The sequence below is a fragment of the Myodes glareolus genome, chromosome 10 (genome assembly GCF_982192425.1).
Source record: "Myodes glareolus chromosome 10, mMyoGla1.1, whole genome shotgun sequence".
NCBI classification, from domain to species: domain Eukaryota; kingdom Metazoa; phylum Chordata; class Mammalia; order Rodentia; family Cricetidae; genus Myodes; species Myodes glareolus.
In genome coordinates this window covers 24368218-24383012 of record NC_142035.1, presented here as the reverse complement: position 1 = coordinate 24383012, position 14795 = coordinate 24368218, and the positions used below count along the sequence as shown (strand labels likewise).

The following is a 14795-nucleotide window of genomic DNA, read 5'->3' as shown; positions in this document are numbered from 1 at the left end:
AGGGTTTGGTGAATGAAAGTGTCTGGAGGTGTGGGAGAAGAGCTCATAGTAATTTCAAAATACCATGTACCTTTTTTCTTCATTACTGCTGACATTTGTTGTAGCCAGATTGAATTTGTTTCTATCCTTCAACTGCCAAAAACCAAAGGCTGAATTTATCCCTAGCCAGAAACTAGCATAAGTACTAATTGACATTTGTATTGTTAGCATCAGTTGTCAATGCAGTCTGTAGTTAGTCATGTGACTGGAGAACTTCAGTTGAAGAATTGTGTACATCAGATTGGTTTATGGTTATGCTTGTGGTAGATCGTTTTATTAATTGATGCAGGAGGGATCAACCCACCAAGAGCAGCACTGCCACTAGACAGGTGGTCTTGGGCTGTGTAAGAAAGCTAGTTAAACATGAGCCAGAGTGAGAGCCAGCCAGCAGCGTTCCCTCTGTGGTGCTGACCCTGACTTTCCTCAGGGATGGATTGTGACCTGGAAATATAATCAAATAAATCCTTTCCTCTTCTGTTGCTTTAGTCAGAGTGTTTATCACAGCAACAAAAGAAAACTAGCTTACCCGACAAAGGAAGAGTTATAGGAAGAGTTTATTTTGCTTAACATTTCAAGGTACAGTCCCATCATGAAATGGCAAGGTGGAAGTGGCTCTCAGCAGAGCAATAAGAGTGTAAGTAACCAGATGAAGCCTTAGGGCCCACGTCACAGTGACTCTCTTCTAGATAGCTCCACCTCTTCCAGCTAGGCTTCACCTTCTGAAGGTACCACAGTCCCCCTAGACAGTACCATCAGATGGGGTGGATCAGTGTGATGGTTTTTTGATTTTACATTTAAAAATGAGAAATATATTCTGTATATCTTCAAAGGTCCTTGTAAGTCCAAATTCTCACCTGAGCCATGAGACACACTCTTAGCTGTGAGCCCTTATAAATATTAAAAAAACAAAGTTACATACTTTCAATATATACAGTGGCACAAAGGAAACATTTCCATTCTGAAAGTGTAGGTTGAGAGGATAGTAAACAGTGATGGGCTAAAAGTAAGACTGAAAACCCAGTGGGGCAAACAACAAACCTTACAACCTCTGTTTAGTGCTGGGATTATGACCTGTGCTTTAACTGATTTGAATTTGTACTTTGCATATTAGTAAACCAGCACCAGTGGGAGATACCAGGTTCTTCCAGCTTGAGATACAGCATGGTCCTCTTGGATTATAACTGCTGCTTCTGTTCCTGATGGGCAGAAAACGCTTCCCTAAGTGACACTTGGGACAGGATTGCCCAAAGTTGTCAATAGACTGAATCCTGCACTCATGCCATCTTTCTTGTTGTCCCAGTGCAGAACACGAGGTTTCTCTTTAACAGTGCTAATATTTTCAACAACTGACAGCTACTTTGTCCACATAACTCTCTTCTCAACTTTAATCAGACTTTTAATTTAAAAGCTCCTTTTCTTATTTTCCATCTTTTTTTGCTTTACTTGTTGCTTCCTCTTGCTGTAAGCCTAGGTAAATGCAACAAGCAGTAATCATACCACAACCTGAGTGTTATACTGTCAAGAAATTTCTTCTACCACATTAGTTTATTTATATTCACCATATTCATGTTTTTTAGGACATAAAGAGAATGTAGCCAGATGTTTTACCAAAGTGAAACATTAATGGTTTCTAGTCCATTCCTATAGAGGTAGCTAATCTTCATTGTCAGTTTGGGATTTAGAATCGCCATGGGAACATACCTCTGGATGTGTTTATGAAGGCGTTTTTGGAAAGATTTAACAGCATGTGAATAGCATCATTTTATAGGCTGAGGGTCCCAGACTGAATAAGAAGGAAAAAGTAAACTAAGCACCAGTATTAGTCTCAGCCCAATCTGCTAATTATGGTTATAGTGTGCCCAGTTGCCTCATGCTCTTGCTGTAGTGTCTACCCTGAAACTTTGAGCCAAAATAAATTCTTTAAACAAACACATACACACACACACACACATTTTGAAGAATGCAAGGGGGCAGGGCATACAGTGCCTTTAGTGTAGATGTGAAGGTCAGAGGCAGCTTTGTGAAGTTGATTCCACTTTTATGTTGGTTCTGGGGATTGAATCTTGGGTTATCAGGCTTGTGTGGCAGATGTCTTGCCTACTGAGCCATTTGACCAGGCCTTTCTCTTGTCTTGACTATTTGCATTTGTGTTTTCTTTCCACTCTTTGGAGCTCCTTTAGAATAACCTTCCACAGTGACCCATTAAGCTCTGCTTATATCATTTAGTTCTTTTCTAGTCTTCAGTTATTTTCTCGTATGGCTCCTGCAAATCTCTTCCAAATCCTGCAAACCACGTGGGTCAGGTTTAATGCAGCAGTGATTCCATTTGTATTTTTAAAAAGAATTATTTTTACTTATGTGTATATGTATTATGTGTGTATGCACATATGCATGTGGTTACCTGCAGAGGTTAGAAGAGGGTGTTGAATCTCTTGAAGTTGAGGTTATATATAGGTGACTGTGAGCTGTCCATTGTGGGTGTTGAGAATTGTAATTCTGGTCCTTTGGAAGAGCTCTTAACTGCTAAGACTTTGCCTCAGGTCCCAACCTTTTGTTTTGTTTTGTTTTAAAAATCTGTTAGTTTAATCAGCTAGTGGCTGACAAGTAATTTCAGGAAGAAGAGACTCATGGTTTTAGGGTACAGCCCATCATGGTGGATATCTTTGATTCTTTTAAGTTACAGTACAGATGTTCACTTTTGGGGATTTGGGATTTCTCTTCAAGGAAACAGTGTCAAAGAGCACATCCTTTTTTTTTTTTTAACCTTTTTCTGAAGTTCCTTCTCCTTCAATGTTGAGTATGAGTTTATGCATGCACCTTTGTGTGCTTAAGATTCACCACCTTTAACTGAAGACTAGCCGTCTGTAGCTGCTCTTAATAGCAAGAATCTAGGAATTGGCAGAACTCAGTTACTTGGAGTGGAACCAACCCTGGGAGTCAGATCCAGCTGTTGAGAGAATTTCAGCAAAACATGTTTCCAGAGTGGGCAGTTTAGTTCAGTGTAGACAGACACTTGGCCTTGAAAATCCGAGGTACAGGAAGAACAACCAGGTATAGAACTGGGCAAATTATGTATTCCTCTTCCTCCTTGTGTACACACAAACACACACACACACAGAACTTCATTTTATAGTTTATCATTTGCTGTAGACAGTGTCTTTCATTGATTGAGTCATTGAGAGTATGGAAGTGGTAGAGGAAATAGACAAGAAAACAGGAGTGATCGAAGCACTGTCACCAGTTTGGGTGCTCTGGCCAGGGGTCAAAGTGAGATCTATTTTCTTGCTACTTCAACTGTACTTTGCTACCTTTTCTTACAGGAGCTTGGAAAAAGAATGACTCAATGGAAATGGTAGCAAATAAATAGCCTTTGGAGACTGGTTATTGGGCAAGGCTGGTCTGGAGTTCAGAGATGTGCTTTTGTCTTATTAGGAAGGATCTAAGTTCAAGGCAGTTGACAAAGGTAGGGGCTTTCAAATGGACCTGAGCCTATTTAAGTAGTAAAGCCTGATTGATGGTCAGCTGACCGTCCTGAACGGCTGCTAGAGCTCCGCAAGATCTTGCCCTACAGAGCCTAGTGTAAGATAACAGGGAGGAAAGGTTGATACCCAGGCCTTATAGGGAGGGGAAGAAATTATAATTAGTTTGATATAGGCAAGAAATGAGTCTCAAAAAGCAAAGCACCCCCCCCCCCCCAGTTTCTTCATCTGGAATTGAGCAGCCTGAGATCCTAGTATAGACACTTTAGGGTCTTACTATACTTGAGGTTCCTTCTTCCTGTAGGATAGTCTTCCCTTCATATAAATGACTTGAATCCCAACTAAAATCTACACATTTTATTTTTAATTTTTGTGCAACTATCCTATTCCCCTGTGGTGTTAATTTGGTGGAGAAGTATAAGATTATCATTGTCTCAGATCCTGGTCTTTCACCCCAGGCCTTGGTTTCTTGGGTTGAGTTCACATCTACATAACTTTATTATTGTTGGTTTAAAACTGACATGAATTCGAAACCTACCGTTCAGCCTCCACATTGAGGGAACCCCACATTGGTTCTTCATCACAAAGTCTGGATAATGTGGAAAGCACATTGGTTGAATAAGGAGGTTCATTGATGACCTCACTTGTCAGGTGGTACAGTCCTTCAGAGATAGAAAAGCTATCTTCTGTATAGTCTCAATTGCACAGAATACTGTCTGGCATGAGCTTTGGTGTGTTGGTTTCTGATTATAAAGCCTGAGATTCTCCTTCTAGCTCTAGAGGGGGAAGGGGAACCATCCAACTGTCTCATTAGCATGGAGAAAAGAAAACAGTAATTACTTGTGCCTCCCTTGATAATTTCTGCAGGATTGGTTCTTAGGGAAGGAGGAGGGGAAAACTGGAGACAGCTTCAGCTGAGAAAGGAAAAATGTTCTTACTTAGTTCCCAGAATATGCAAAGGCAAGAATTTGCACATCTGTTGTATTCTTAGGGCATTCCTCCAGGCAGGCTGGAGGCTACCTGGATTGAATTTCAATCTTTGTGGCATATATTATGTTCTTATTGTCTGATGTTGTTACTGGTTTTGCCAGGCATTCTGACACACGTCTTCATTAGGGAGTAGGGTAGGATTTTGCTGGACGACTTTGTTATCTGACTGAATTTTTATGTTGTGAGATCTTATTGAAGCAATACCGCATTTGGATTTATTATTCTAGTCAAGGTTAGGTGTCTTTGTGAATGGGAGGAGTCTTATAAGAACTACAAGGCTAAGAAAAGCAGGACTCACAGAAAAAGGGTTGAGGGCAGCTTTGAAAGTGGGAGGTTGGGGAAGCTGAACTAGAACTAGCAAATCCATATGCCAGCTTGTATATGGACAATGACTGTTTGCTCTGTTTTAATCTTTCATTGCCTGCGTTTGGGCAGTTGTGAGCTCAGAAGTACTGATTATAGCAGAAGTGAATTGGAGGAGGCCCTCTGCTGGTTGGCATTGCTGGAGGGAGCTTGGAGCTGTTCTCTTCCACTCTGGTTACTCCTTTTTCCCCCTTCCTCAGGAAGATAGCTTCAGTACCTTCTTTCAAGTAGCCTTCCTTTAGACTTTGGAAATTATTTATTGTAAACAACCAAGGGATCTGTAAAGACATGTTGTTTAAATATTTGTTTACAAATATAGAAATGATTATTTCTGTCAAGTTTATAGCCTTCTACCCCTTGAAGTATTCCCTTTCTCCATCCCTGGGCTTTGCTTGATTATCCTACCTTTGCTGTCCAAGCTCCAGTGTTTTCATAATTTTATATTACTTTATAATTTATTTTCCCTTAGTCTCTACTTATATATTCCTGTTTTCTTTTACTTTTGTAGAATCTGTTCCCTATTTTTAGATGGAATGCTCTAAAATAAATAGCATGGCCTAAGGGAGGAGTAATTCTCTTCAGTCTTAACTTGCAGTTAATTAGGCCATAGTAATGTGGTTCCCAGAAACGGGTAGAATACACATCCAAGACACAGTAAATGCTAATTTTCAGAAAGCTCTCCATATTACTGTATAAGGTGCTTTGATCAGATAATTCAGGATAGGCCCACTTGCTAATAATTTAAACCTTTAAAATATAGTCTTCAGGTGCTGAAGAAATGGCTTAGTGATTAAGTGACTGAGAACACTTGCTGTTCTTCCAGAGTAGCACACTAAGGCCCCTGAGCACCCACATCCAGTGACTTACAACTACTTGTAACTGTTGGTTTAGTGGTTTTGATGTTTTCTGGCTTCTCTGGGTACTTGCACACATTTGACATTCACATAAAACACATAAATAAAAGTAAGAAAAATAAATAATAATACTTTGTGATTTTTATTTTTTGTGTGTGTTAAGATTTTTTTTTATTTTTATTTGTGTGTATATGTTTGTGTGAGTGAATGCCATATGTGTGTGTGGATATCCACAAAGGTCAGAAGAGGGCCTTGGAGCTGCATATAACAAGTGTTTATGTCTGATACAGGTTTATGTCTGATACAGGTAAATACTCTTAAGCACTCAGCCTCCTCTCTAGCCCCCAAATAAAATCAGTCTTTAATTGGTGGGGTGGGGGCAGTAAGATGACTCAGTTGGTAAGGGAACTTGCTGTCAAGTATGACAACCTGAGTTTAATACCTGGGACCCACATAGTAAGAGGAGAGAACTGACACCTGCAAGTTGTCTTCCAATCTCCACACATGAACCACAGCATACTCATGTGCAAGATATCATCACTCCACATAAATAAGTAAACGGTTGAAAAAGAAATGTGGTCCATTTGGTAAAAGCTTATGTTGTGGTTTGCAAGTGAAATGTCCCTTGTAAGTTCATGTATTTGACCACTTTGGTCAAATACATCTGGTGATGCTGTTTTGGAAGGGTTTAGACACTTTTGTAACTGGAGTCTCTCCAAAGGAAGCAGGTTACTGTGGGAGAGCTTGAGGTTATATAGCCCAGCCCCCTTCCTGTCCTCTGCTTCCTGACACGGTGTGCTGTTATGCCTCCCTCACTCTCAATAGTGAACTATATCTCTCCTTTTTTCTTTCTAATACTGACTTATTAATTTAATTGTGTATGTATGAGCATGCATATAGGTCAGAGGACAAGCCTCTTGGTAAGTCAGTTTTCCTCTTCTGCCTTTTGGGTCCTGTGGATGAAACTCAGGTGGTCAGGCTCCATAAAGTACCTTTATCTACTAAACCATTTTGCCTGTTCTATATCCCTTTGTCTCTCAGTCTATTTATCTATCTGTCTGCCTTTTTAAAAAATGTTTTATGTGTGAGAATGTTTTGCTTACATATATTCCTTTATATCATCTGTGTGCCAGGTTCCTGCTGGGTTTTAGACTGGAGTTATGGATGATTGTGTGTCACCATGTGGGTGTTAGGAATTGGACCTTGGTCCTCTGCAAGAACAAGTGCTCTTAACCTCTGAGCCATCTCTTCAGCTCCCTGTATTACATCTTAAAGCCAAAATAGACTCTTCTTCCATAACTGGATTTTAAAGAGCAGATTTATTTTTATTTTATATGTCTTTGTCTGCATGTATGTATTGTACCACATCTGCCTGATGGCCTGCAGAGACCAGAAGAGGGCGTTGGATCACCTGGAACTGAAGTTATAGGTGGTTGTCAACTGTCTTGTGGGTGCCTAGAACTAAACACTGGTCCTCTGCAAGAGCAGCAAGTGCTTTTAACTACTGAGCCTTCCCTTAAGTGACTTTTTGTTACGTATTTGTCACAGAAAAATAAGAAAGTGGTTACAGAAAAGTAATGCATCTTTGTGAACTCTGTGTAACAATAGGCTGATAGCTGACTAGGCATTGGTGTCGGCTTCTTTCTTTAATCCCAGCATTCAGGAGGCAGAGGCAGGTGGATCTTTGTGAGTTCAAGACCAGCCTGGTTGTCTACAAAGGGTTCCAGGACAACCAGGACTGTTACACAGAGAAATCCTATCTCCAGAAACCAAAAACAAAACACCAAAAAGCCAAATACAGTAGACCAACAGCACCAGAGTCCAGGGTTTGGTGTGGTGCATGTCTGTGCTTAACCAGGATTGGGAAGTGGAGGCAGGAGGATTAGGAGTTGAGGGCCATCTTTGGTTACATAGTGAATTGAAGCCCAGCCTGAGCTACATGAGATCCTGTCTCAAAAAATAAGCAAGATTTATATAATGGACCATTATTACTGTTCTTTTAAGAAGTAAAGTCCTTGGGTTTTCCCACTCTGCTCTCATGGCATCCTTTGAAAGGTTTTTTTGGCCATTTTATCTGAAGTAGCTTTTACTCTTACTCCTTTTTTTTTTTTCTTCATGACAGTGTTTAAATTTTTCTTTGTAGCACTCAACATGATCTGAAATGATAGAAACCAGGATTAAAAATGTGTAAGGGTTAAGACCCTTGACAGACCTCTTTTCTCTGTTACAGGTGAGCCCTGGTTCTAGAGACCGTTGCTGCTGACCCTGTAACCCTAAGGACAAAATAGCTGGCTAAACTTATTGGTACAGGTAAGTGAGGATATTTGGGCAGATTTTTGCAACTTTGGGCAGGTATAGGGTAGCTAGTTTGGGGATTCCTTTCAACTTTTGTACTGATATCTTACAATTAAGTATTTTTTCTAGGCGTTGGATTATTCTAGAGATTGGATATGAGCCTAGGTGGCCTGCTGGCCTGGGAGGAGGATTGAAGCCACTTTCTTGGAGTTGCCATAGGAATGTTTGGGGTCATTTGCCAGAAAAAAGACTTCCTCCTCCTTGCTTTTGCCAGTGCTGCGGGGAAGTGTAAATCTTCGGACCTAGAACCATAGCTGTCTTCTCATGAACTCTTGATGTATTCTAACAACCATTGGTGCGTGTGGGGGATCTTCTTGATTTAAGTCTCTTTGATCTGCCAAGCCCCAGGTTAGCATCAGGAAGTCTCTGTCCTGCAGAATGTGATTATGGGTGGGTAAGGATGAAGTGATCCAGTAGAGCTGTGTGAAGTGGACATTGGGCAGCTCAGATAGGAAGGGAAATCACCACATTGAGAATTTATTGTGCTTACTCCCTTTTTCTAGACAACTCCATTTTATAGATGAAGAAATTGAGGCTCAGGAGGTACAAATAACCTAGGAACCTGTAAAGCTGATCTTAGAATACCATTATGATGGGACACATTTTCATGAGCTGTTTGCTAGTTTTCCTGGGATTCTGCAGTTTCTTTTTTTCTTTTTAAAGAAATTTTAAGAAGACAACCCTCTTCAGAATTTCAAGTTATTTAAGGAAACCCAACAGGACAGGGAAGAATTAGGGTTCCTTGTGACTAGCAATATGATCAATGAGGGGATCAAAGTGTACAGGACCTTAAGCAGGCAGTGGCTTATCTAACTGTGACTGGAAGAAGAAAATACCTAGAACTTAAGGGATCTCAGAAGTTGTTGCACTGACAAGAGTGAGGGACCTAGACAGCTGGGTTGATGTTGGGAGACAGGGTTTTTCTGTGTAACAGCCCTGACTGTCCTGGAACAATTTTGTAGACCAGGCTGGCTTCAAACTCAAGAGATCTGCCTGCCTCTGGCTCCCAAATCCTGGGGATTAAAGGCATGCTCCCCCACTGCCCTGAGATAACCCGAGTTTTTAATGGTATCTCTCTCAACATATGTCTTTGGGCAGTCTTCATTCCCTCAATTTATAAAATTGTTGTAACTTCCCGTTTTTCTGCTGCGTGTGTGTGTGTGTGTGTGTGTGTGTGTGTGTGTGTGTGTGTGTGTGTGTGTGTGTGTGTTGAGGACTGAACCCAGGATATTGCACTTGCTTGGCAAGCACTCTACTACCAAACTAAATCCTCAACCCCCTGCCATATGTTGCCATATGTGTGTACAGCCATTCAGTGATAATGTAGAGAATCAAATGAGAAATTTAAGTCAGAAAACTTTTGCAAATTATTAAGTAGCATGAATGAAACATAAAAATGAGACCTGCTTGCTACCCTACTCCCCAAAGTCAAAAGGGAGGGTTTTCCTTAGGGAATTTCTGCTGTAAGTCTTTCCCCTACCTTTCCCTCTTCTCCTGCAGGACCTACCCAGAGCAATATTTTGTCATCAAGAACTAGATTCCAGGGCACAGGTGACAGAACCATGCAACACTGTCAGTTGTAGTCTGCAGCATATGCTTTGCAGAGTTAGGTTTAAATGTACTCAGGTGCCCAAGCTTCAAGGCCTCTGTTGTGGTGTGACTCTCAAAGCAGCTCTTTTTAAGAATCCATTTTAGCACTAACCAGTGGTGTACATTGTTTCCTGTTGTCTCAGCCTACTCCCACTCCCACTGTTAGTGAAACAAAGGATACTTGTGTTGAAGTTACATACCATACTGGAGATACATTCCAGTTTTTCTGCTGTCTATGTTTTTTCCCCTGGTCAATGACTGCTAGATAAACTTGTATATTGCACACTTACTTACAAGGAACCATTCACATTTTTAAGTAATAGTGAAATGTTTTCATAGGGGAGTAATTTATAAGCTTGGCACACAAGCCATGCAAAAATCACAATCTGTGTAACTTTAAACCACCAAGACAGAAAGGTGTTAATAAAAACCTGAAGATTCAGGATAGAAAGAAAAGCTGGAACTTGTCAACACTAAATTCAAGAGAACGATGTGGGCATTATATTTCTTTGTGCCTCCTAAGTAGACAGAAGGGAAAAGCAAAACAGCCTAAGTCAAATATAATTGCTTATCTTTAAGCTGGCCTGGTTATTTCCTGAATCGAGTTAAATTTATACATAAATTTATTTCATTTTCATAGCAGCTTGGGAGATATGTGGTGTTACTCTTGTTTTATAAATTACTGAGACTTAGAGAAGGCATGTAGGCATTGATTGGAAGAGCTAAGCTTAGAATGTAATGGAATCTGGCTGCAGAGACTCAAACTTTTTTTCTGTTATATGTGGATTTGAGTTACTAAACTGTTGTCTTTTTAAGCCTTTTGGATCTAATAGCTCTTTTTTATTTATTCTACTATATGAACTTTCTGTTTTGAAGACATTATTATTCATTCATTTAGTACTTATTGGTATTTTCTATGTACAATGCATGGCTTCAGGTTTTGAGATCTAGCAGTACATAAAATAGTTTGATTTCATAGTATATTTTCTAGTGGAGGAAAGCAAAAGAATGAGTAAATGTGAAGAAAAAAATGTAGGTGAAGGGAATAAGGAGAACTACAGATTAAGAAGGTCTGTCTGAGAAAATAAGGATGTTGTAGAAGCAAGGTCACCAGTCCTGAAACAGAAGCTTGGCTATGTTTGAAGAAACCAAAGTCAGCCTTAGTGTCTAGAAAGCAAGCAAGAGACATTAGACTATGGAGAGGTTGTCATAAAGAATACATAGGGATGCTGTGTAAGGCTTTTGAGTAAAATAGGTAGAGGAATGTCGAGATTAGCCGTCCTTTAAAAAAGCCGTCCTTTAAAAAAGAAGTTCCTCTGGCTGACTACTCCAGTTGTACCTCTCACTCTGTGTAGTACAGTGTTAGAAAGAACTGATGAGAGCCTTACCGTGTCCATTTATTTTACAATGCAGTATTCAGTTACTCTCTGTTCGTGAGTGACTTATTAAGCTAAGAAAAGTCCCTTGTATTCCCAAGTTTATTGAGGTTTAGTTATGACTGGTTAGATTTTGTTGCTAATGTGCTTTTTACCCTTTATTCTGTCAGCATGGTATTTTATTGATTTTCAGATGCTAAAGCAACCTTGTACCCTAAAATACTTTACTTTGTAGTAATGTATAATTTTATTTTTATGCTTTTGCTTTTACGAGATGGTTTCTCTCTGTAGCTTTGGAGTCTGTTTTGGAAATCACTCTGTAGACCAGGCTGGCTTCAGACTTACAAAGATACACCTGACTGCCTCCTGAGTGCTGGGACTAAAGGTGTGTGCCAGATATTAGATTTGATTGTAGTATTTTTGTGATGTCTTTGTTTGGCTTAGGTATTAGTAATAAATGGCCTCAAAGGCTAAATGAAAGTAGAATCATATTCTTTTCTATAGTCTGAATTATAGTCTATAATAAAGAATTAGTATTGTTTCTTTAGAAGTTTGATAGAATTTACCACTGAAGCCATGTGGATATGAAATTTTCCTAAAATATTTTTAAATTACTAATTCATTATAAAAATGTTTTAGTTTTTTCATATAGTTATGCTTACATTTTTTATTTCCTTAGTCACTTGATGATTTTTAATTTCTAGATACTTACTTATAAGCTGTCTGATTTGTTCACTTAAAGTTATTCTTAGTGTTTTCTTGTATTCTTTTTAAATAAAATCAGCATGGTATTATATTGGTTTTTCAGATGCTAAATCAACCTTGTATCCCTAGAATAAATCCTACTTTATTGTAGAGTGTATGTGTGTGTGTGTGTGTGTGTATTTTTTTTTTTTTTTTTAGTTTTTCGAGACAGGATTTCTCTGTGTAGCTTTGGATATAACTGGTGGGTGTCAGTTAGTGTTTCTTTCACATTGTTGAATATGTTTTTCAAAAACCTGAAAGTATATGATTTTAAAGGAGTCAAATTTATACTAAGATTTGAGTCTTTGTGCTGACATTTATCTCCTGTGTGACTAACTTCACTGACCTGTAGTTTTCCTTATCTGCAGTTAGGTTGAATTGTGGTTATTATGATGCTGATGGATGATGGAAAAACAACTTCCCCTGGTTTGCTGGGGGAGGCAGCCTGCTGGAGGTGTGGCTTTGGACCCTGTATCCCAGGCCCCATAGTCCCTTTTTCTCTGCTTCCTGTCTGCCACGATGTAAACTGCTCTGCTCTGCCACATTTTCTTTCAGCAAGATCCAACCTTACATCAACAAACTGCTTCCTCTTTTAAAGAAGGGGAGCAGAGAGAGGAAGAAGGGAAAGGGAAGAACCTTGGTATATGGAGTAGTATTCATCTATCAGTGGCTGAAATAAATTCTCAAACCAGAAGGGGAATGTGGCAATTCAGGTTCTGAACTTTAGTCTGCCCAACCCTTGGAAAGCAATTCATTCCTGAATTTCAGTTTTCTTAGCTATAAAAGGATTAACAAAGGCAGAAAGCTTTAGAGAGCCCACTATCTTGTTCTTAAGCTGTATTTGTGTTCTAGCTTTTGCCCTCAGTTGATATGATTTTATTTGTGAGAAGGCTTTTCTTTGTTTGTATTATGTGTATGCCAGGTGGGAACTGGTGTTGGAGCTGGAGCTATAGGTGGTTTGAGCTGCCTGATGTGGGTGCTGGGAACTAAACCCAGGTCCTCTGCAAGAACAGCAAGCACTGTTTACCATGGAAAAAAGTTTTCTAGCTCCACGAGAAGGCTTTTCAGTAGTTGAGTTTTAGGGTCTGGAGAGATGGATGACCCCTGCTTTTCAGAGGTCTCAGGCCTCTTTGTCTTCCATCTGTACTAGGCACACAAGTGGTGCATAGATATGGCATGCAGGTAAAACACCTGTATACCTTTTTTAAAAAGGCTTTGTCTAGCCCTAGGATATTTAAATAAAATTACTGAAACCAGTTTCAGGCACCAGAAATAGCTTTATGGTTTTTTTTTTTTTGGGGGGGTTGTTGTTGTTTGTTTTGTTTGATTAGCTCTGGTAATGCCTTGGTTCTCTGATTCAGCCCTTTTGTATAACAGATAATGAAGCAGAATAGAAAGATAGACTCAGAGTTTCTACAGTTTCTTAATCTTTTAGAACCATACTATTTTCTGAAAGAGGGGATGGTGATAATAGATTAAGCATGTAGAGAAATAATACTGAGAAAAAGAAAGAAAAACTGAGGATCAAGCAGTGAAGTCACTTGCTCAGACCAGATTCCAGGTCTCTGCTGTCTCATTCCAGAGTTTTCTTCTCTAGAGCCAAGACCAATTGCAACCACATATATGTAGTAGCAAAGATTGGAACAAAAAGTGTTTCAGCTTTCCTTAGCCTTCTCAGGTCCCCTGTGGTGTATATCAATAGCATAGGTTGCACTTGTTTTTAGGAAAAAAAGCACCCCATAAGCACTTCTGTTTACTTTGGGTTGTACAAGATCCAGATGCTTTTAGAATAGTAGCACTGCTAAATAGATTTCCAAAACGGCTCATTCCCATTTGTGCTGCACTCTGATCTGCTGGCTGGGGTTTGTTCCTGAGTCTTCCTTACCTATCATGTGAATCACATTGTTTGCCCTTTCCCTCTTAAAAAATTTAAATTACTTTATACACACACACACACACACACACACACACACACACACACACACGTGCATTCATGCTATTAGAAATAAATTTGCAAAGAAAGAGACTACCACTCTGGTGGTGCCTCTGTGACATGGGAGTCCCTCTGTGTCCTGTGATTACCATTAATGAATAAAGAAACTGCTTTGGACCTATATCAGGGCAGAACTTAGGTAGGCAGGGAAAACTAAGCTGAATGCTGGGAGAAAGAAGGCTGAGTCAGAGACCTGCCATGGAGCTGCCGCCAGAGATAGACATGCTGAAACTTTGCTGTTAGGCCACGATCTTGTGGTGATATAGATTAATAGAAATGGGTTAAATTAATATGTAAGATTTAGCCAATAAAAAGCTAGAGCTAATGGGCCAAGCAGTGATTTAATTAATACAGTTTCTGTTTGATTATTTCGGGTCTAAGCTAACTGGGCAGCCAGGAACTAAGAAGTGACCTCCTTGCTAACAAGCGACGCCCTTGCAACACCGATGATGAGCAAGGCAAAATTTTACTCTTGGTCAAGAGGATGTGCTGTTCACAAAACAGAGAAACAAGTACACAGAGACAGGACGTCTACTTGGTTTTATTCTAACACTGGTAGGTATTGTGTCTTTTCCCCATTGCCTAGGATTCAATCTCAGACTGTGGAGATTGGCTGGTTTAAAAGAAAACAGGCAAAGGAAATACAGGAGGGAGGGTAACCACTTTTTTGTTTGTTTCGAGACAGTGTCTCTATGTAGCTCTGACTGTCCTGGAACTCACTTTATAGACCAAACTGACTTCAAACTCAGAGTTCTGCTTGCCTCTGCCTCCCAAGTGCTGGGATTAAAGGTGTGCCCAACCATGCCTAGCTAGGAGTTAACCTCTTTGTATAAAGTGATTTTATGGGGAATTGGATTAAAATATATGCATGAAAGTTTTACAAGGTAGGAGAGACAAGAAGATTGGAATTCCTTGTATTCCTTATCAGAAACACAAGTTTTACAATATTTGATAGAAAAGATTTAATTCACAGCATACATGGAAGTCAGAGAACCTTTGGGAGTTGGTTCTT

At 39.7% G+C, this 14795-nt stretch overlaps 1 protein-coding gene across 1 annotated transcript in view; it reads left to right on the top strand.

Moving 5' to 3' along the window:
* Positions 1–14795, top strand: part of Raly (RALY heterogeneous nuclear ribonucleoprotein) — an 81235-nt gene that overhangs the window by 18725 nt on the left and 47715 nt on the right. The window contains exon 2 of the mRNA XM_085697180.2: positions 7956–8035. The gene's annotated coding sequence lies outside the window, so the exon portion shown is untranslated. The remainder of the gene's footprint in view (positions 1–7955; positions 8036–14795) is intronic.